The following is a 19,842-nucleotide window of genomic DNA, read 5'->3' as shown; positions in this document are numbered from 1 at the left end:
GTCTTCTGCCCCATCTTACAGGCTTTCTTCCAGTGCCTCACATATGCCATGCTCCTTTCCTGCCCTCCACAGGTCTTTGCACATGCTGTTCCCCCTTTCTTTAACACTTTTATCTCCTCTCATCCCCTTGTTAATTACTACTCATCCTCTGTCATCCCATCCTCAGGGAAGCGTTCCCTGTTCTCCCCAACCACTTCTAGATCTTTCCCACCATAAGTCCTCCAGGGATCACATACCTCTCTCACAACGCTTTTCAAGGTTGCAATTTTTGTTTCTGTGATCATTTCCCATTATTTCTCTCTCCCACCAGTCTGTAAGCTTCATTAGGGCAGGGACTATGTTGGCTTTTGGTTATCATAGTGTCATGGATTGAACCGTGTCCCCCCAAAATATCTATCAACTTGACTAGGTCATGATTCCCAGTACTGTATGATTGTGTAATCTGATGTGATTTCCTTATGTGTTGTAAACTCTATCACTATGATGAGGTTATACTGATGAGGTCTACAAGATTGGATAGTGTCTTAATCCAATCTCTTTTGAGATATAAAAGAGAGAAGCGAGCAGAGACACATGGGAACCTCATACCACCAAGAAAGCATTGCCGGAAGCAGAGCGTGTCCTTTGGACCTGAGGTTCCTGCACAGAGAAACTCCCAGACCAAGGGAAGATTGATGGCACAGACCTTCTCCAGAGCCAACAGAGAAAGCATTCCCCTGGAGCTGACACCCCGAATTTGGACTTGTAGCCTACTGGACTGTGAGAGAATAAACTTCTCCTTGTTAAAGCCACCCACTTGTGGTGTCTCTGTTATAGCAGCACCAGATGACTAAGACACATAGCATCCTCAGTACTTAGCACAGTGCCTGACACACAGTAGGTCCTTAAAGAATATGTAATGAGTGAATGAAAGGAGATAACTAGTTAAGCTGTTCATAAGTAGAAGGGGTTTCTTTGGAGAAAGTGAGCCCTCTAACTGGGAACACTCAAATATAAATTGGACACTTGCCTGGAGGGAATTTTTGTCTGGAAGGAAAGGATGCATTAGATGACTGTCCTAGATAAACTTTCAGGTTCCCTTTGATCTCAAGAAGCTAGAGGGCTGGGGGAAAACTTGATGGACTGGCCAGCTGGCTATTGTCCAAGAAGCTCTTAACTCACTCTAAGCACTTTGCTCTTCATTATTTCATTGTATTCCATGAACCTCCATTTTCTCATTGTAAAATGGTGTGATAACATAGAACGCATGCCCCCAATTCATGGGGTTGTTGTGCGTATAAAATAAGTTTGATAACAGTGGTTTCATTTTGTCTGTCTTAATTATCTAGTGCTGCTATAACAGAAATACCACAAGTGGATGGCTTTAAGGAACAGAAATATTTATTTTCTCACAATTTAGGAGGCTAGAAGTCTGAATTCAGGGTGCTGACTCCTGCAGGGGAAGGTTTTCTCTCTGTATCACCTCTGGGGGAAGGTCCTTGTTTCTTTTCAGCTTCTGTTCCTCACTTCCTTGGTGATCTTCATGTGGCATGTATCTTCCCCTCCATTTGTGTTTCCTTTCTTCTGTGCCTGATTTACTCTTTCATATCTCAGAAGTGATTGGCTTCAGACATACCCTACACTGACATGGGCTCATTAACATAACAGAGAAATCCCTATTCCCACATGGGATTACATCCACAAGTATAACGGTGTGGATTTACACCACATAATTGTTAGGGGGGACACAATACAATCCATAACATTGTCTCAGGCCTGGTTCCTTAACAGCAGAGCTGGAGAGGGTGCTTCTTATAAAGTGATCTATTGGGGGAGTGCCCTCAGGAGAAGGGCAGTGAGGGAAGCAGGTTGAGGTGGGGAGAGAAAGCTAAAGAAGGGTATGGTCTCTGCTGGCAATTAGCTAAGCCTGATCTCATGGGGAGCTCAAGAGCGTGCATTGTATCACAGAGCTGTCTCATCGTGAGGCAAGATGGTCAACTTTCTGTCCTCTATGGCAGTCAGTAGTCCTTGGGTGTCCAGGGGAGGAGGGAGGGAGACTTGACCTCCCAGGCAAGGTGGCTTCCATTTGGCCAAGGACAATTCCTTGAAGAAAGAGGCAGCTGTTACCTTAAAAGCCAGTATTCATAGACTCTGTGGACAGGCATACCAGGGGGGTGAAGGAGATCTAGTGGAGCCCTAGCAGCACCTAGTACACAGACTGTTGGTCTCCATTTAGGCCTCTGAGAATTGGAGAAGATCAGCCTTGAAATTAGGAGTCCCATTTGGGCAATGAGGAAGTGGAGGTTCAGGGAGTTTCAGTGACTTGTCCAATGCCTCACAGAATGCCTAAGAGTGGAAGTGGGCCTTGAACCCAGGTCATCTGCCTCCAAATCGCTTGCTCTGTCCACTCCTGATGCAAGTGGAAGAGGGAGTGTAAGAGGGGAGCATAGTGGAAGGGGAGCAGAACAGGGGCTCCCTCCTTGGAGCCAGAGCTGTCATGTTTTCTATTGCTCAGCTGCTAACCAAAAGGTTGGAAGTTCAAGTCCACCCAGAGATGCCTTGGCAAACTACTTCTGAAAAATCAACCACTAAAAACTTTATGAACCCAGTTTTAGTCTGACACACATCGGGTCATCATGAGTTGAAGTCTCCTCGACAACAACTGGTTTTCTTTGTGTCAAGGCACGTAGGCAAGCTTCAGTTGAACTCTTGCAAACATTCTACCCCAGGTTTCACAAAGGAAGCAGAAATATCTGAGTGTGTGAGAAGAGTGAAGAGGCTGCCAGGGGCCCTTACAGCCCCCACCCCCACTGAAGTGAAAGGGGGAGTGTCTTAGGTTGGGTTCTCTAGAGAAGTAATGCTTATAAATATATATATAGAGAGATTTATATCAAAGAAACAGCTCACATGACTGTAGAGGCTGGAATGTCCCAAGTCCATGGATTACAACAGAGGCTTCTAGAGATTCATGTAGCCACAGGGGCTGGCGAACCCAAGATCAGCAGGTTGGAAAGCAGGACTCTGCTCACAGGCTGTGAAGATCAATGACCCCCAGGATTGGCAGATAAGCTGCTAGCTCAAGTCCCGAGAACTGGAGGTCAGATGAATAGGAGGCAGCTGCAGGATCCAGAGAGAGCAAAAAGCCAGAACCTCTGCTTATACTCAGATGCAGGTCACACCCCCAAGGAAACTCCCTTTCAACTGATTGGCTACTCACAGCATATTCAATCATGGGAGTGATCACATATAAACAGTGAGAATCATGGCCCAGCCAAGTTGACAAACAATCTTAACCATCACAGGGAGTGACCAGTCATATAAACCACAGGCATTTCCTGACTAGGGGAACAGGGAAATCAAACCCAGGGACACCTGACTCCCTGCACGTGCAGGTGCCCAGGTACATCCCCCCTCACAGAGCACCTCATGCACCAACATGTGCACCTGCACAGCCACACACCCAAAGGCATGCTCATGTCTGAACCTTGTAGACAAGTTCACAGGCACACACAAGCACCCACTCTCTCATGTTCAGCCACACAGCCAGACACACTGAAACATTCACTCACACTCCAAATGTACCCTATCTTACTCATCTAGTGCTGCTATAACAGAAATACCACAAGTGGATGGCTTTAACAAACAGAAATTTATTTTCTCACAATTTAGTAGGCTAGAACACCAGCTCCACGGGAAGGCTTTCTCTCTCTGTTGGTTCTAGGGGAAGGTCCCTGTCATCAATCTTCCCCTGGTCTAGGAGCTTCTCAGCACAGGAACCCCAGGTCAAAAGGATGCACTCTGCTCCCAGTGCCGCCTTCTTGGTGGTATGAGGTCCCCCTGTCTCTCTGCTCACTTCTCCCTTTTATATCTTGAAAGAGATTGACTCAAGATACAATCTAATCTTATAGATTGAATCCTGCCTCACTAACATAACTGTCTCTAATCCTGCCTCATTCACATCGTAGAGATAGGATTTACAACATGTAGGAAAATCACATCAGATGACAAAACGGTGGACAATCACACAAGACTGGAAATCATGGCCTAGCCAAGTTGATGTATATTTTTGGGGGACACAATTCAATCCATGACACACCACCACACCTATGGGCCCAACACATGTCCAGATACCTATGTGAACATACGCCCTACCCCCACAACAAGGCACATTCAAAAGGCACTTTCAGACTACCATACAGATGAACATAACGTGTATGTATAAATACACAGATTCCCCCAAACTCACTCTCATACATATTTATTCAGTTATTGAATAATTGAGCATCTAATATGTGACAGGCACTGTTTAGGCACACAGGTACGTGGAGGCACAGACACACCCTCAAACATACCCACACATACACGGATGCACACTCAAGCATACACACAGTCATAAGCACACAGACACACATGTGCACAGGGACACAACAAACACACACAACTGCCCCCCAGGAAGGCACACAGTTTGATTTCTCAGTAAGCAATGGTGCATTGTTTCTAGAGAGTTCTTGTCTTGGTGACCTCTTCCTGCAACCCCTACCCACATCCTTTCCCCCAATCTTGCTCTCCCCGCCCCTTCCTCTTCCCTTTCTTCCCCTTTCTTTTCTTCCTCCCTTTCCTCTCTTCTCCTGTCTCAGAGAATGGTTAGCGACAACACTGTGTTATATTCATAAGAAATTCAACCTGAAGATTTTGTGAGCTTGGCTTGCTTTCTTGTCTTGTTAGATGGTGTCTAGGAGGTACACGCTGACAATAAGAATAAGTAGAGAAGTGTGTAAACTTTTTTTTAAAAAAAGCCCTTTCTCCCCACTAATTCTTTTCCAGTGTTCTTCTATAACTATACTTTAAAAAATCAAGTGGATTTATATTTTACCTCTTGCTCTGTAACTCTCTTTTCCATTTAACTGTGTATCTTGAACAACTTTCTATATCAGCCATATACATCAGCCTCATCCTTTTACTGGTTGCATAATATTCCACTGAATAGATGTAGCGACTTTTGCTTAACTGGTTCCTTACTGATGAACATTTAGATTATTTCCGTATATTTGTTACTTCAAACAATACTGCAGTGAGCATCCTTGTGAATATGTCCGTGTGCATGTGTAGAACTACAGGACAGAGTTCTGGAGGTGGGATAGTTGGAACAAAGACCATGAGCATTTACAATTTTATAGCAACTGCCAAATAGTACTTCAAAAAGATTTTAATGAGTTATATACCCACCAAGAATGTAGGACACCAGGGAAGGATTTTCAAATAGCCAAAGCTGCCCAGAGATGGAATACACACTCTCAACATAGAGTAGTAAGTTTGTAACTTGTTTGACAACCACTTTATGGGAAGGCCATAAGAAGAATTCAAGCATCAGATTGGGGGAGCGCACTCATTTTCTAAGGCTGCGATAACAAATTACCACAAACTAGTGGCTTACTGGTGGCTTAACGCAACAGAAATTTATTCTCTCATGGTTTGAGAGGCTAGAATTTCTAAATCAAGGTCATGATGAAAATCAAGAGGGGGCCATCCTCCCTCTGAAGGCTCTTAGGGAAGAATCCTTCCTTGTTCTTCCAGCTTCTGGTGGTTGCCAGCAACCCTTGGTGTTGCTTGGCTGGCAGCTACCTTACTCCAGTCTCTGCCTTCAGCACCACCTGGCCTTCTTCCCTCAGTGTGTTTGTCTGTCTCCAAATTTCCCATCTCGCCCTTATAAAGACCCCAGTCTTTGGATTTAGGGCCCACCCTAATCCAGTATGACTTCATCTTAATTTAACTAATTACAACTAGAAAGACTCTATTTCCAAATAAGGTTGCATTCACAGGTACTGGGGGTTAGGACTTCAACATACCTATTTGGAGGAAACCCGAATCAGGGAGGAAATAAATGATAAATCAAGGCTCTGTTCAACTCTTAGAATGTATGATAAGAGAGTATGAACCAGAATTGCCCAGGAAGTTAAAAAAATTACAAATACTCAGGTCCCACCCCAGGAGATTCTGGTTCAGTGGGATTGGGGTGGGGCCCAGGGTATATGCATCATGGGTGATATCCCCTGGAGAAGATACTGGTTGGTGCAGAAGAAAGAGAAACTCAGAAGGTCACTATGTTGACCCTTACTCTGTGGAGACATGAGGCACCAGGCCCAATCTGCCTGAGCAGTCAGCTCCCCTACATTTGCTGACTGTCACTCTGAAAAGCCTCCACCCAACCCCAGGGAGCCCACACCCTCAACCATCAAGGAAGATGCTCTGATTAAAAACAGCCCATCTTCCCTTGCACAGGACCAGTATGTCCGGGGAAACAAGGCCTGTGGCTGCTTGGGACTAGGACAGCTCCCATGATCATCTGGACTGAGAGCACCCATCAGGAGCGTCCCAGAGTGAGTGCACTGGGCACTAACATTTGAACCTAACATAGTGGTTAGGAGCCCTGGTTTTTGAGCTGTCCTAGTCCCAAACAGCCATAGGTGGGCATGAAGCAAAGTGCTATCCCACTTCTTTGTGGCAGCCTGGAGCCATCCCTTGTGCTGTGGCTTTGGGGTCCTTCAGGCCGGGACAAAGCCAGCTTAAGGGATGCTGGGAAGTCACTTCTTTCTGAACCTCAGTTCCCCCTTCATAAAGTGAGGACAGCCACACCCACTTCAAAGGACCCCTGGTGGTACAATGTTCAAAGTGCTTGACTGCTAACCAAAAGGTCAGCGGTTTGAACCTACCAGCTGCTCCGTGGGAGAAAGAAGTGGCAGTCTGCTTCTGCAAAGATTAAAAAAAACCAAACCCATTGCCATCGAGTTGATTCCAACTCATAGAGACCCTATAGGACAGAGTAGAACTGCCCGTACGGTTTCCAAGGAGCGCCTGGTGGATTCGAACTGCCAACCTTTTGGTTAACAGGCATAGCTCTTAACTACTACACCACCAGGATTTCCCTGTAAAGATTACAGCCTTGGAAACCCTAGGGGGCAGTTTTACCCGGCCCTAGTGGCACAGGGTTAAGCGTTTGGCTGCTAACCAAAAGGTTGGCGGTTCGAATCCACCAACCACTCCTTGGAAACCCTATGCGGCAGTTCTACTCTGTCCTATAGGGTTGCTATGAGTTGGAATCAACTCAACAGCAATGGGTTTTATAGGGTCGCTATGAGTCAGAATCAACTCACCAGCAATGGGGCTTTTAGTACACCCACTTCACAAGGGTGTTGTGAGGAGTATAATGGATGGATGGTGGGTATGAATATGCTCTCAGATGCAAGGAGCAACACATTGCTCCATTTAAAACTAAAATGAAGCCTGGCTTGAGTGACGAGTCCAGCACATTGCTACACAATATGATAGTGACAACGAGGAGGAGGAGCCTGACATACGAACCTAACATAGTGGTTAGAAGCCCTGGTTTTTGAGTCAGATAGGCCTCAGTTCAAATCCCAGCTCCACCAGTTACCAGTGCAGTGACAAGTTTACTCTGAGTCTCAGTTTCCTCATCTATAAATTGGGGACAAGCAGGAGTGCCTCCTGCCCACCACAGTAACACTCTCACATTGTTGTTGCAAGGGTTAGACAATGATTGGCTGGAGGTAGCTTGCACAGGTGCTCAGGAGCCAGTCATGTCCACCTCTTCCAAGTCCACATTCAGTGACAACCTCACATGGGTAGTTTGAAATTGGCATGGTGGGAATATTTACAACACAGAAAAAAAAAGAAACCAAACCAGTTGCCGTTGAGTCAATTCCGACTCATGGAGACCCCATGAGTGTCAGAGTAGAACTGTGCTCCATAGGGTTTTTGTGGTTGTGATCTTTTGAAAGCAGATTGCCAGGCCTTTCTTCCAAGGTCCCTCTGGGTAGGTTCAAACGACCACCTTTTCAATTAGTACCACCTAGGGACTCCTATTTCCACCACAGAAATCAGTAAATACATCTAACCAGCTTGGACTCTCACTCCTCCTCTCTGCCTTCCCAGAAACTTCCTCTTGTCCTCTCCACCTTTGCTCAAAGGGAACAGCTTCTCTCCTCCTGGCATAACTGCCATTGGCAGAGTCGTTAAGCACTGTGGAGTTTTTTCCTACTCATAGTGACCCTATGTACAACAGAATGAAACACTGCCCAGTCCTGCACGATCCTCACAATCCTCACTATGCTTGAGCCCATTGTTGCAGCCACTGTGTCAGTCCATTTCATTGAGGGTCTTCCTCTCTTTCACTGACCCTCTACTTTACTGAGCATGATGTCCTTCTCCAAAGACTGGTCTCGTCTGATAACATGTCCAAAGTACACAAGACAAAGTCTCACCATCATCTCTTCTAAGGAGCATTCTGGCTGTATTTCTTCCAAGACAGGTTTGTTTGTTCTTCTGGCAGTCCATGGTACAGTCAATGTTCTTTGCCAACACCATAATCCAAAGGCATCAGTTCTTCTTTGGTCTTCTTTATTACATATGAGGTGATTGAAAATACCATGGCTTGGGTAAGGCACATCTTAATCCTCGGAGTGACATCTTTGCTTGTTAACACTTTAAAGAGGTCTTTTGCGGCAGATTTTTCCAATGCAATACATCTTTTGATTTCTTGACTCCTGCTTCCATGGGCGTTGATTGTGGATCCAAGTAAAATGAAATCCTTGACAACTTCTCCATTTATCTGATGTTGCTTATTGGTCCAGTTGTGAGGATTTTTGTTTTCTTTATATTGAGGTGCAATCCATACCGAAGGCTGTGGTCTTTGATCTTCATCAGTAAGTGCTTCAAGTCCTCTTCACTTTCAGCAAGCAACGTTGTGCCATCTGCATAACACAGGTTGTTAATGAGTCTTCCTCCAATCCTGATGCCCCGTTCTTCTTCATATAGTCCAGCTTCTCGCATTTTTTTTAAACTGAACTTTAGAGGAAGGTTTACAGAACAAACTAACTTCTCATTAAACAGTACGCATATTGTTTTATGGCATTGGTTAACAACCCCATGACATATCAATACTCTCCCTTCTCGATCTTGGGTTCCCTATTACCAGCTTTCCTGTCCCCTCTAGCCTTCTAGTCCTTGCCCCTGGGCTAGTGTGCTCTTTTAGTCTCGTTTTGTCCTATGGATCTGTCTAATCTTTGGCTAAAAGCTGAACCTCCAGAGTGACTTCATTACTGGGCTAAAAGGGGGTGGGGGCATTCTTTTGGGGTTTCTCCAGTCTTTGTAAGGCCAGTAGGTCTGGCCTTTTTTTTTTTTGGCTTCTTGGATTATTTGCTCAGCATAGATTGAATAAGCATGGTGAAAGGATACAACCCCGGCAAAATTAGGCTTTTGAAAACAGAACACAGGGTGGGACAGTGTGGGGTGTGGCAGGTGTGATCTTGAAGCAACTTCTATTGTGACCCTAACCTGAGAGACCGTCAATGGGACAGTGAGAGTGAAACACCAATTACAATGAGCTGACACAAAGTAAGTGCTCAGAAAAGGGAAGCTGTTGTTCTGGAAGCCAGTAGGAGTACAGAAGCTGGGAGGCCAGGCCAGACCATCAACAGGGTCCGCTGTTAGAACAGAGAACAGAGGCTGCCAGACCCTGGGGCAGGATCCATATTTCTGGCCAGAGCAAAGTTATCTTTTAGGAGAATGCCTGCTGCAAGAAACAAAAGACCTCCAGCAACTCAAAATGTCTTAGCCATGCAGAAGGGTCAGAGGTGGGCTGGTTCCAGGGCTGGTTAAGTCCCTGGATCACCAGCATCAGCCAGGACCCAGGTGTTTTTATCTCTTTACTCTGTCATCCTCAGCATGTTGGCACATGCTCATTGTTACAGAATGGCTATTCTGACTTCAAGCCTCACATCCTCACTTCACTTGCTCATTCATTCATTTATCCATTCATTTATTCATGGATATGTAAAAGCACCTGAATGGGGGGAGGGTGTTTCGCCACGTCAGGAAATCTTGGAAGGTCTGCCTGTGTTCTGAGGTAATGGCTCATTTACCCACGCTTTACTGTCATTAATATTTGTTAAGTACCAGAGAGCTAAGGGTGAACAGTGAACAACATGAAGTTCCTGCCCTTCTGGAGAGACAGATAATCGACAAATACATCTATAACAGCAGGCCTGGTCATTATAAGTATTGTGGAGAAAAATTAAGCAGAGTAGATAAGGAGAAAGAAGCTCTGGTGGCACAGTGATTGAGCAATCAGCTGCTAACCAAAAGATCAGCAGTTCGAACTCACCAACCACTCCACTGGAGAAAGATGTGGCAATCTGCCTCCTTACAGATTACAGCCTTGGAAACACTATGGGACAGTTCTACTCTGTCCTATAGGATCAGTATGAGTCTTGATGGCAATGGGTTTAGGTAAGGAGACAGAGTGATGCGGTGGGGATGTCATCTAGATGGGGTGGTCAAGGGAGGCAAAGTGAGGAGGTAACATTTGTGCAGGGACTTTGTCTTAGTCATCTAGTGCTGCTACAACAGAAATACCACAAGTGGATGGCTTGAGCAAAGAGAAATTTATTTCTTCACAGTAAAGTAGGCTAAAAGTCCAAATTCAGGGCATCAGTTCCAGGGGAAGACTTGCTCTCTCTGTTGGCCTTCTCATCAATCTTCCCCTGGACTAGGAGCTTCTCCACACAGGGACCCGGGTCCAAAGGACGCACTCTGCTCCTGGCACTGCTTCCTTGGTGGTATGAAATCCCCTGTCTCCCTGTTCACTTCTCTCTTTTATATCTCAGGAGATTGCCTCAGAACACAATCCAACCTTATAGATGGAGTCCTGCCTTACTAATACAACTGCCACCCATCCTCCCTTATTAACATCATAGAGGTAGGATTTATAACATATAGGAAAATCACACAATACCGGGAATCATGGCCCAGCCAAATGGATACACACATTTTTTGAAGGATATAATTCAATCCATGACAGACCTGAATGAATGAATGATTATGGCAGAAGGAACAGCAGGTGCAAAGGCCCAAGCAGGCGCTTGGCCTATTTGAGAAACAGCATGAGGGAGAATGTGGCTGGAGCCCAGTGGGCAGGGAAGAGTGGTAGGAGGTAACGGGCGAGGAAGCCAGACTGCCCGAGCTGAATATGAAGGGTGAGCTGGGGTTAGCTAGGTGAAGAGGGAACAGCATGATGAGGGTGGGCATTCCTGGAAGGTTTAGCTACTAAAGAATTCAAAGAGCTTATTTATATAAATTTATGGAAATTTTATCACATTTATTTAATATCTTACTGTATATGGATCCTTTTTGCAAGAACACATATTATCTCATTTTTAATCTTTACAAGACCCCTGAGAGGCACAGATAATTATCCCCATTTTAAGATGAGAAAACTGAGAGGTTAAGTGGCTTTTCCCCCAAGGTCACACAGTTTGTGGAATTGCAGGGACATAACTTGAACTCAGGCTGATCTCAGGCTTGTTCTACTAGATAAAAACCAAGAGTTTTATTTCTAATGCCCGGAAGATAGGATAGGGTCTCTTGCAAGTACATCAACTTTTTTAAGTTGTTTTTTATTTTTTTATTTATATATTTAATTTAAAAAACAGACAAGACATGCTCATGGAACAACAATCCAACAGTAAAAGCGTTTATTTAGTGAAAGCTTCCCTCCCACCTTTTTCCTCCACTCAAATGGATTATCTCTTTGACCCTTTTTTTTAAAGGCTGGGAGAAGCCGACTTAAAACTGGTAGAACGTAACTTTATACCTTTTGATTGCATAGGTAAAATTTTATTTCAGCTAGTGGAATTCTTTGGCCCTGGGAGCACTCATAGTTTTTAAAAAATGAACCCAAAAGCATAAAAATTTGGCATCTCCCTGTTTCTGCCTTTTAAAATTAGATATATGTAAATACCAGAGGTGGAATTTAATATCATTAGAAAACAAAGGCCTTCCAAGTACATAACCAAGTAAAAGGATAGGCTATTTCCTTCCCTGGAAATCATGATTTTAACAACAATTCTTTTGGTTCCATAAAGGACAGAGAAGTTGATGAGCCTCAAAGGAGCCAAGTCTGCTTCGGTGGCCAGGTTCTTCAATTCCTTTCATCTTTGTTTATTGTCAAGCTGGAAGAAAAGCCATTCTCTGATGCTAGTCCCAGATTAGGAAATTTTCCTTCCTTCCTTCCCCCCTTCTCTCCTTCCTTCCTTCCTTCTTTCTTTCTCTCTCTCTCCCTCTTTCACTTTCTATTTCTCTCCTTTCCTCCCTTTATTTCCTTCCTTTGTGACTTATTTTTCAGTAGGGACTCTGAGGATTGGGTTGGGAGTGTCCCTTCAAACACAACTTCCAACATGTCACCTTTCCTTTCCCAAGTTCTTTTCTATGCAAGGGATAAAAAGGGACACTAGAGTATTATTCATCACCCCAAAATGAAACTCTGTGCCCATGAAGCAGTCACTCCTCATTCTCTCTTCCCCTCAGGCCCTGTATGGTCCTTTGTATGATCTTCCCCTTCAGACTGTCAAAAGAAACTGAGTCAATAAACAATAAACAATAGACAAGAAACAACAAAATTAATCTATTAGACGAGCTTTAATTGGGGAGAAGATTCAAGAACTGGGTAGCACCAAGCCACATGCAGAAAGGTATCCAAAGAGTATCAGCAGTACTGGCTTTTTATTGAAAACAAAAAAACAAGGAAGCAAAGTTTTTTCTGTTTGGCTTATACAATTTACTATTGAAATGTTGTCAGGATGTCATTGGTCAATGAGGGTGGAAGCACTGTCAGAATCTTATTTAAGCTAGGCTTAAATTTTGATTAAGACAAGTCTTAAGGGCACTGTCCACTTGACCACTAATGCCATTTTGTTAACCACATGACTCCATTTTTATTTCAATTCCCCTTTCTGATCAAGACCTTTAAAGAAGGTCTTTGATCAAGTTACTATCATCTCATTTTGCCTTTTCATGGACCTTCTTCTGCATGGGCTTTTGATGACTGATGATTGACAAAGGCCTCTTATTTCCAGATCTTCACCATGCCATAGTTAAGGCTCCAGGCAATGTTAACCAGAGGCAGAGGGGGTGATTACTGATTAATGGAGTTTAACAGTGTGTTTGAGAAATGTTGCCAGCTGGGTTGAGTAGGTCACGTTTCCATGGCTTGATTATTTTTATTGTCAGAGACAAAAGCAGTTTCTTCTAGAAGTATTATTCTGTGGAGGAAATAAATGTTGGTAGGTGGGTTGCAAACACCCTGCAAAAAATTTGAAATACATTTGATCATTCTACAGAAAACAATAAAAAATAATCATAATTAACATTATAATTCCTGTTTGGATTAAAGAATTCATTCAAAACCCTGTATTAGTAGGGAGCTAGCTAAATAGATCAAATTCCCAGTTGGGATGACATTCTCCTTGGTGTAACCAGTGTGCTTCTTGTTAGATTTTGGTTATGGCTTGTTCAACATGTCCAGTAGAATGTATCCATGTGCAACAAGAAGTGTTATCTATTTCACAGATATCTTCTTGTTGGGCCAGAAGGAATTCTAAAGCAATTCTACTATCTAGCACCACCCAAGCTAAAGAGTTGAGTCTGTTGAGAGACTTCTATTGAGCTTGTATAGCCTCAGCTGTGGAGACAGCTATTGCCGCCATCGTTTGAGACAGATTGTGAATTATGACTATTTGCACTGACTCGCAGACAGGGAAGTAAAGACCTAACAAAAGAAGAGAAGGCTGTGACGTTAATATCTGTTGGCAAGACATCTCATCTGTTTCTAATTCTTTCAAAAAATTTTAGGATGCTAGTCCAATGTTTACTTTCATTGTATGAGCGGAGTTCTAGTGGGACCGCAAAGATTCCAAGAGTGCAGCTTCCTGATATTCTCCAGCCATTGATGTATTGGAGGGCTCAGACCTCATCTGAGTGCTGAGGAGTTTCATCATCTTTATACCAGCTACATCTTCTACAAAGAAAAACGTAGCCTTTGGGTGCAGGAAGAACACCTGCTCCAGTGACGTCATTAACAGATTCATTATTGTCGTTAGGTGTCATCGAGTCAGTTCCGACTCACAGTGAGTGACAGGTCAGTGACCCTACAGGACAGAGTGGAAATGCCCTACAGGGTTTCCAAGGAGTGGCTGGTAGATTTGAACTGCCGACCTTTTGGTTAGTAGCCAAGTTCTTAACCCCTATGCCACCAGAGCTCCAGATTCATTATTATAGGGAATGGTATAATAATTGTCTAAATTAACTTATTTTCAGAAACAGAATTATTGCAAATAGAGTTTTCCCCAATCACGAGGACTGAGAAACTCCTGACAGATTATAAAGCTTAGAATTCTTCCCTGAACAAGGACAATTTTCATCTAGGAAATCAAACTCCTGGTTCTGTAGGGACATAACCCAAATCTGGCAAAGTCTAAATGGTTGACAGATCCATTAAAATGTTTACATTCTCATAGGGCCCAATCTTTATAATTGGTCCATGTTGCACCAATTATTCCATATAATTCTAAGTATTCTGAACAGTTAGTGGTTATGTTTTACATTTCAGTGAGATTAAAGCAAGGAGCAGTTAAATCATATTGGGCATTTGGAGGATGCCAGAGTCTAACTCTAATTCCATGAGTTACTTGGATGGTTGAGTTGACAGTGTCGTTTGGGATTCCAGTGTAATTGAGGATGGGTACAGCTAAACAGTCTGAATTAGAACGTACTGAATGGGGAGAAGGGTAGCAAAACCAATAATCTGTCAAATTTCCTGCTGAAGCTACTGCCCGGGCTAATCTAACAAAAACCTTGTCCTTCTATGTTTGGGGTTAAATACAAGCAGGGATAAGCAATCAAACACAATCAACTTATTCATTACTGGAAAAATGGCTTTAATTCTCCTAGAATGGAGATTTTTGGGGTCCATGGAGTTGGGGTGACCCATCCAGGCCATTTGTCCTTAGGTGTCCTTTTGAACCTTGAGCCTTGAAGAAACTAGTTTCCTAAAATCACCTTCAAGTCAAACAATAGCCTAGTAAGCAGCTTAGTTGAGGTCCTTTTGCCTTCCACTTTAGATTCTTTTAAAGAATTATCTATGTGCTGTCAGTTTAAAGAAATAGGAACGCCAGGGTCTGACTGGAAGCTGTGTTTTAGGGTGAATTGTTATAATAAAAACACTGTTCTGGCCCTGTTTCCATGACAGTGTTGATGGGGTGGGGTATAAGAATCTTTGAAGGTTTTCTCATCTTTAGAACATTTTTAACTCCCTAGTTGAAATGTTACCCCAATTTGCAAATTGTATATTAAATAAACTTCAGTCTCATCTAAGATACAACTATTGGTCTTAACTCATCTGGAGCAAAAGAGAAAGAAGGATCTTGGGGGACATCTAGCTCAACTGGCATAACATAGTCTACAAAGAAAATGTTCTACATCCGACCGTAGTGAGTAGTGACTGGGGTCTTAAAAGCCTACGAGCGGCCATCTAAGATACATCTACTGGTCCTATCCCAGCTGGAGCAAAGGAGAATGAAGAAGACCAAAGACACAAGGGAAAGATTAGCCCAAAGGACTAACGGACTACACCTACCACAACCTCCATTAGACTGAGCCCAGAATAACCAGCTGATGCCCGGCTACCACCACCGACTGCTGCTCTGACAGGGATTACAATAGAGGGTCCCAGATAGAGCGGGAGAAAAATGTAGAACAAAATTCAAATTAAAAAAAAAAAAAAAAACAGGCTTGCTGGTCTGTCAAAGACTGGAGAAACTCCAAGAGTATGGCCCCCAGACACCCTTTTAACTCAGTACTGAAGTCACTCCTGAGGTTCACCCTTCAGTCAAAGATTAGACGCTTCTATAGGACCAAAAATAACACACGTAAGGGACGTGATTCGTAGTTCTATCATGTATATGAGACTAATGAGCACACCAGGCCAAAAGCAAAGACGAGAAGGCAGGAAGGGACAGGAAAACCTGATGAATGAAAACAGGGAAACTGGAGTGGAGAAGGGGAGAGTGTTGACACATCACAGGGCCGGCAACCGATGTCACAAAACAATCTGTGTATTAACTGTTAGATGAAAAACTAATTTGCTCAGTAATCTTGCAACTAAATCACAATTTTAAAAAATTAATTAATTTAAAAAAAGAGAGAGAAAGAAAGAAACCAAAGATTCAAAGAAGAAACTAATCTATAAGACGAATAGTTTGCATGAACCATGGCCTCATCTACCCCAAGACCAGAAGAACTAGATAGTGCCCAGCTACCGCTACTGATTGTTCTGATCAGGGTCACAATAGATGGACCTTGATAGAATGGAGAAAAATGTAGAACAGACCCTCAAATTCCTAAAAAAAGATAACAGATTTACTGAACCAGTTGTGGAGGATTCCCTAAGCCTATTGCCCTGAGATACTCTTTAAACCTTGAACTGAAACTAGCCCCTGAGATCACCTTTTGGCTAAATAGCAGATTGGCTCACAAAATAAGGAATATTACCCGTGAATACTGTGCTTCTTTAAAAAATCATCTATACAATATCAAATGGTCAACAATTACTTTAAAACAAAGATGAGAATGTAAGGGGGCAGGGATACTAGACTGATGGAAACAGAACAAAAAGAATGGAAATATTGAAAATGTTCACGCATTGTGAAGACTTTAACCAATGTCATTAAACAACTTGTGTAGAAATTGTTGAATGGGAAACTAAACTGCTGTGTAAGCCTTCACCAAAAACAATAAAATATTATTAAAATATATAAATAAACTTCAATCAATATCTATTATTGGAATACATGATTTTTTATTTTAACATTATCAAAAGAATGTTTAAGAAGTCAGTTGGGTTACTTGTCCACTGATCTTGGGAACGCTGTCTGCATCTGAAGACCATCTGCTTCTGAGTGACCTTGAGAAAGTTTTATTTTGAGGTCACCTGTCAAGCGTTGCAGTCCAGGTAGATGAAGGGAGGTTGCTTGAGTCGAGAGATGTGAACCCAAGGTTCAACTCCTTGGAGTTTAGCTTCAAGGGGGAGGTTAACAATGCTTGGTAGGGTCCTTTCTATAAGTTTCTGATATAGTCTGTTTTTGGTTGAATACTCTGGTCAAGCACTTTCAGGGAGTCAGCAAAATAAAAATTATCTGCAGATAACAAAACTTAAAAATGACCATGGTTAACTTACTATCAATAGTAAAAAACCGATGAGAATTCATTACAAAATAATGCAAAGCAAAATGAAGTCAATTAAAAAAACTTTAGACACAATATCTCTAAACATAATGATTAATCTTATTTTCAAAAAACTTCAGATATAACATACAATAATCCTGAGACATAATAGCATACCAAGATTATCAAGTCTGAGTATTAATAAAACTCCATGGGTAAACTATGTGAATTCCCAGTTAAAGCTTTGACCAAGTTAGCAATTTAAAAATCTTGCCTAATATCAGGCAAAACATGAGACCTTGACACTCAATTTTTTTTCGTGTGTGTGCTTTAAGTGAAAGTTTACAGAGCAAATTAGTTGACACAAATTTTTAACCCAAAGAAAATTAGACATTTATCTTGATTTGAAAACACATTTCATGCAACTCACAACACGGTAAATGAACCTAATTATTTCTAGAACTTTTCTCCTACAAAGTCAGAAGCAAATCTTTGTGGATTTTCATGAGGTTTCAAAGTTGTCAGGAGTTTTCCACAGGTCACTGAGGAATAAAACTTAGATAGCTATTTAACCAAAGTGACAATAAAAAATTTTAAAAGTAAAAACCTTAGTTTTTTTTTTTTAAAGTCTCGGGGCTTGCTTTTCAAGAACATGATAAACTCAACCTATTTCAATGAGACAGAGAGAAACTCAGTTTTTAATATACTCTTTGATACTAAAACTCTTTAAAATCTCATAAATTAACCCATTAAATTTTAGCTATGACAGATAAAATCTTTGATCATAGCAAATAAAAATCCCTTTTATAAATCTTTCTGTCTTTATCACATCTCTTATAGTACAACTTTTTCAAGTGGCAAAAATGAACTGCAGGAGAAAGATGTGGCAGTCTGCTTCCATAAAGATTTATAGCTTGAAAACCCTATGGGGCAGTTGTACTCTGTCCTATAGGGTCGCTATGAGTTGGAATCGACTCCAGCGGCTGGTGGATTTGAACTGCCGACTGTTTGGTTAGCAGCCGAGCTCTTAACCACTGTGCCACCAGGGTTCCATTTTTTATATATCTATATCTCTCCTTTCTGTGGCATAAAAAAGCAAAAGTGTATAAACTTAAATTATAATGAATATTTATTAACTCAATTTAATATCAGTAAGTAATCTAAAATTCTTGGAAATTATTTTAATTATTTTATAGAACATAATTGCTGTTGAAATAAAATTTGTTTAAATATTCTAAACGTTCATTCAAACTTTTACCATTTCCCATATTTTTCCAATCTAACCCTAGCCCTGTTAAGATTTTATCAACTGGTTTTGGAGTCAAAAATTTCTATTCCACCTGACCATTTCATTGATATGGATATAATTTTAAGTCTCTGGCCAGGGGTGTAAATATTTCCCCAGGCAATTTCAGGTGTGTCTTATTGTGATTTTTATCTTTTGGCTTTTTAAAATTTCTCTGTTTATGGTTCTTTAATGTTGGGCATCCACCCAACTTCTGATAACTGTGTTAAGACAGTGTTTTTTCCTGGCTTAACCCCATCAATGTCTACCTTAATTATCCTATTTTTTAATATCCTTAAAATTCTCCACTCTGTTGAGAGAGATCTTTTGTGATCCGCTAACTTTCTCTTTACTATTGTCTTCATAAGCAGTTTAGCCTTCTCTTCTTTAAGATAAACCATTGTTTATAAATAAACCCATAAAATTTTAGCTAACTTTTAAACTTTTTTCCATCTAGGTTTGTCCTATGCTTCTCTTTTTCTCATTTTGGAACTACCAGTTTTTTACTTCAAAACAAAATTACTCCTTTTTCCCTTGATAAAACACATCCCATATACTCACCCTAGCCTAAGTTATGTTGTAGGGGAAAAACATTACAAAGTTGAGTAGAGCAAAAAGTAAGTTTTATTCTGCATATATTCAAAAGGACAGAAGTGGGAAACAGACAACCATGCTGCCAGAGCCATGTCTGCCCAAGTCCAAGGAAATATCACAGAACAGACAAAAGTGGGAAAACAGACAAGCATGTTGCCACAGCCATGTCTGCCTGAGTCCAAAGACCAGTCACAGAGCCATCAGTATATATTAACATTGCAAATGGGCAAAACCATTGAAAGCTTAGCCTTTTCAGATTGGCTAGAAACTGTGATCCTACATTTTGAATTGTCTTTCTTAACAATCACTGGTGCAGGTTTCAGTAACAAGAGTCAGAAGGGTCTTCATTGGTCCAACAAATTTCTATTCACTAAATGCTAATAGAAAAAGATAAGAGTGGAAAATCTTCTGTGTTCTATTTGATTGGCTTTATGTGAAAGTTTTTCTAAAAGATATTTTCCAAGATTATCTTAGCTATTGTCTTTGTATCTCAGGGCCCATCTCCAGGTGGGTCACATTCTCTATGCTCAAGGACAGGAAATAAATGATTCCAATATTATTTTCCAAATCAGTTACTTTAAAAAAAAATTGGAAACTGCCTTTAGGCAGACATAGTACAAAACATAAAAACCTCTCTGGGCTCGAAGGTGGTTTGCAGCCACATGGCTAAACGCACCAACAAGGTTGGGATCTTGGGTAAATAATCGGGTCTGTTATGGAGTCTCCCTCAGGAAAATAGTGAAGAAAATTGAAATCAGCCAACATGCCAAGTACACTTGCTCCTTCTGGAGATCTGATACTGTGGTTCCTGCATGAAAACAGTAGCCGGTAGTGCCTGAATCTACACCAACACTTCAGCAGTCACAGTAAAGTCCACCATTAGAAGACTGAAGGAATTGAAAGACCAGTAG

At 41.9% G+C, this 19,842-nt stretch overlaps 1 pseudogene; it reads left to right on the top strand.

Moving 5' to 3' along the window:
• The first annotated feature begins 19,593 nt into the window (after positions 1 to 19,593).
• On the top strand, positions 19,594 to 19,842 carry LOC111820440 (60S ribosomal protein L37a-like; annotated as a pseudogene).

This window comes from Trichechus manatus, unplaced genomic scaffold (assembly GCF_000243295.1).
Source record: "Trichechus manatus latirostris isolate Lorelei unplaced genomic scaffold, TriManLat1.0 scaffold00038, whole genome shotgun sequence".
Classification (NCBI taxonomy): domain Eukaryota; kingdom Metazoa; phylum Chordata; class Mammalia; order Sirenia; family Trichechidae; genus Trichechus; species Trichechus manatus.
The sequence above is the reverse complement of the archived record's forward strand: the minus strand, read 5'-3'. Positions and strand labels throughout refer to the sequence as shown.